The 4,276-nt window shown below is 32.5% G+C and overlaps 1 long non-coding RNA gene across 1 annotated transcript; it reads right to left on the minus strand.

The window, feature by feature from the left end:
- Positions 1 to 475: 475 nt before the first annotated feature.
- Positions 476 to 3,131, minus strand: LOC130055176 (uncharacterized). The gene is made up of 2 exons (XR_008803456.1): positions 2,434 to 3,131; positions 476 to 1,966 (listed from the first exon to the last, which is right to left on the minus strand). It is a non-coding gene; the product is annotated as an uncharacterized LOC130055176 (long non-coding RNA).
- Positions 3,132 to 4,276: the final 1,145 nt, after the last annotated feature.

Below are 4,276 nucleotides of genomic sequence, written 5' to 3' on the forward strand. Positions count from 1 at the left end.
CGGCAAAAATCCTGAGTTTTACTAACATTATATTGTAAATTTGAGGGGCCTTTCTGAATCGGTCAATGTGTAGGACGTTTCGGCACCTGTTATTTTTGTACATTTGATTAGAGTTTACTTTTATACTTAATTGCATTGTGCATGGTATTTATTCATTTCCTTTAGATTACAGTTAATGATAAATATATTTCTTTTGAAATAATCTTTTCATGTAAACAGATCACTGAAAGAGACAATATTTGTCGAAAAGCGTATCTTATGAATAAAAATTGGAACCGTGTAAGCCCTGGATTGTGATAGTTGACTGTTAGTCCTCAAGGGTTTCAACAGCCCAGTAGCTATTTACTTCGTTACTAGCTTGAAAATATGGATATAATTTACATTCAATTGTTATGATAAAATGTAGAAATTTATTTCAAAATTAAGGACTCTCTCTCTCTCTCTCTCTCTCTCTCTCTCTCTCTCTCTCTCTCTCTCTCTCTCTCTCTCGCATAGCTCTGATCTTTGGGTGAATTTGACTCCATTTATTGGCACTCGATCTTTTTTCTCCAACTCTTCAAAGTTTATTATCATTTCGGATTCCCAACGTTTTAGGCTTCAGCATTACTGAAGGGACATTATTGACATTATTTGTTGAAATGCGAATCTGGTGCATAAAAATTGGTACCGTTTAAGTTTCACATTAAAGCAAGGAACACTGTTCAATTTCAATTCTGTACTATATTTTTATTACAATACAGATGATCCAGTATATTAGCACAAAAACTAATACACAACTGACACAGTACATATATAAAGAAAAAACACTAGATGATATTGCATACCAATGATAATGGTACCTTCACACTCACGGAATTTTCTTACGTATCCTTACGTATTCCACAAATCCGTAAAAGTAAATGGATTGTTACGATTTAGACACTTTAAAAAGTTGTTTAGGAACGTTTTAAAAGTATTTATGAATATTTACGGGTCATTTACGGTTTATTACGAGTTCTTGCGATGCATTTACGGCACACATTTACGATTTAGGGATTGTTACGAGTATTTTACGAAAATTTACGATTTAACTTTGCTTTTACGTGTAAATTACCACCTGTTAACGTGTTGATAATGTGCTGTTACGAATAGTTAAGAGTTAGTAACGATTGTTTACGTTTTTGACTCAAAAGTGTTCGCAATTGGCTTTGTATCATCATTCGACAACTGACATTACTTGTAACAGCATGTATGTATATTGTATGCAAGATGTGTTACTTCTTTGATGTCTTGATAACAACTGAAAGAAACTGTCAGATTTTGCGTCTTTTATGCCTTTCTTTAATCGTAAAGTTTAAGTATGTACTCGTAGAGTAATCGTGTCTATACGTAAAGTGCTCGTAATGACTCTGAACAATCCGTAAAGCGATTCACCCGACGTGAATGAAATCGTAAATATCACTTATAGGCATTCGTAATAATCCGTAAACAACTCGTAAACTATCCGTAACATATCGTAAACTAACAGCAAAGATTCGTTAAAAAAACTTTTTACGAGTGTTTTACGGATTCTTACGAGCAGTTTACGTGTTCTTGTGATCAGTTTAGGATACTTACGGATTGTTACAAGTTATTTACGGGTTATTTACGAAAAATGAAATCCGTGGACAATCGTGAATTTTTTTTGACATGTCAAAAAATTTGCCCCTAATTTCACGGATCCCTACGAATGTGTGCGAGTTGTGACGAGTTATTAACGGATACCGACGAGTGATTTACGAATGCTTGCGATTGACTACGAGTCGGAGATCCGTAAGGACTCGTAAGAAAAATCCGTGAGTGTGAAGGTGGTATAAGGCATGTTAAATGTGAAATTTAATATTATTTGTTTCAAAGTTAACATCTGTAGTTCCGCTGCAGTCAGCACATGTCCACTCAAAACTCTCCTGTTGTCTAGCCAGTTCCCGATACCGTTGTCTACTGATTCCTATAAATTATCAAAAATTAAGCTTTCATCATTCAAATAAAGATGCCTTTAAATATAAACAGTCAATGTCTATATTTTTGACATTCAAAATTGAAAATGCTTGAAGAACATTAATGTAAATTATTTCTCCACATCACAACGTATAACAAATTAAACTGTATTATAATTAATGCACAAATTTTTACTAGTATTGATAAAATACACGATTGTTTCGAAAAATCAAGGCTTGATATTTAAATAAGTAATTGAATGATACCCTTGATTTAGAGATTTGAACATATTCCCAAGTCAAGGGTTTTTGATCCGCTCCGCTCCACATAAACGTTTATGTGGAGCGGAGCGGATCAGAAACCCTTGACTTGGGAAGATGAGATTTGAGTGGTTGAAGCTTACTTTACATAACGCAAGGAATTTAATTTCTTTTTATTTAATTATAATTTACCATAATATTTGTGCATTTCATGTACCTGAATTACATGTTCGGTGTTGCCAATGTTCACAGTGTATAGCTTCCTGTCGATGTCGTACCAACTCACTGGCACTTGATACAGTTGTCTACAAAATAGAGAAAGGAATATGAGAGAGAGAGAGAGAGAGAGAGAGAGAGAGAGAGAGAGATAGAGAGAGAGAGAGATGGGAGTTGTAATAATTCTAAAACTGTCTACTGGTGGTTGTTACCGATCACAAAATCTATTTTTATATTCATCGACAATTGATACCATCAATATGGTGTTCACTTCTGTAACTGCTAGGGTCATCAATGTTAATGAACTTTTTCCATTAACATTTATTTTTTAAGACATGTAGAACTGGTCATGGTTATTGGTCTATAATTAAGCTGCTCAGAAAATTGAAATTTTTGTTTGCTTTTCTCAGCTAATGTGTGTGCATTAGTGACGACGACGTCTATATCAACTATTTATAGTATTTGATACAATATTATTATTTTTCTATAAAGTATACCTTTTAAAAAGAAATTAAAATATATTTACCCATATAAACTGCATATAGTTAGGACTCTGATTATGCACGAAAATGAAAAGTACTGTCGCCAGAACATGTATATATATATATTTTTTTTATTTCAGTGATATCAAATTAACGCATAACATAAGGAATATGAAATGATTTATAGCGGTTTTCCAATTCGATACGACGTTGCTCAGAATCAGTACGTGTGGCTCTATAAGATGTAGTAAATTTTTTATTTATAATAGATAATTTGTATAGAAGAATTACGTATTTAAGTTGGTAACGTACATATCATCTGCAATTTTACGTGCGATGCAATTCTGGGAGGAGAACTTGTTACTTTTTATTTGCGACTCTATAAGATATCAAGCATGTAGAATCGAGGGGGGTGGGGGTGGGAGCTGCCCCTTTTTTTAAACAATGGACATTTTGTAATGCAAATATAGATATATTTCAATTTGCTTATTGAAAAAATATATCAGAATTGCTGTTATTATTACAAATGTAGAAAACGTAATTAATATTAATATTTGATATATGATATTTAAGCGTAACAATAGAATACCATGCCAGAAATATTTTTTTCTCCGTCCAAGGAGTAGTTTTCCAGCTACATGGAATATATACTCCAAGACTCTGTTTCCATTCATGTTTTCGAAGTTCTTAAATTGTGGCATATGAATTTTCGTTTTGAAATGCCTTTTGCTATAGTAACTATGTCACCTCTATTTTTCTGTTATTTACGATTATTTATCTATATGAAAGAAGGGTAATATTAGACTACTATATTCTTTCAGCAAATAGAAACATGAAATGCACTTATTATCCGTGACAGAGAATGGGTGTGTTTCATATATAAATCACTAGAACAATTGCAGGCTATATCTTTTTACCATCAACAATTAAGTTATGGAACGATGTCTATAGATCAGAGAAAATGTTTTGGGTTTTTTTTCACCAAAAACTAACACAATTTAAAAAAAAACCACTCGAAGATCTAAAAAAATATTTTAGAATATTTTAGCAATAAGGAACAAGGTGCTGCATCTATTTACACATGTGACATACAACTACCCATCATATTTAATTAAGGTCTTCCGTAGCAACGGAAGACCTTCTACTTATTGTGCTGGTTAAGATTATTCTTATTATTCTTTTTTTTTTTTTTTCCTAGACGCTAACTTTGAAGCTTCATATCTCGCTCATTCCTCAACCGATTTTGCTCAAATTTTCAGCTTTAATACATTTTACTAAAGACTTTCAAAATACTTTTAAACATTTTGGATATTCTCTTCCGCTTGCGAGTTATTTCCCTTTTAATGAAATTTTAGGGGCTTT

This window comes from Ostrea edulis, chromosome 1, assembly GCF_947568905.1.
Source record: "Ostrea edulis chromosome 1, xbOstEdul1.1, whole genome shotgun sequence".
Lineage (NCBI taxonomy): Eukaryota > Metazoa > Mollusca > Bivalvia > Ostreida > Ostreidae > Ostrea > Ostrea edulis.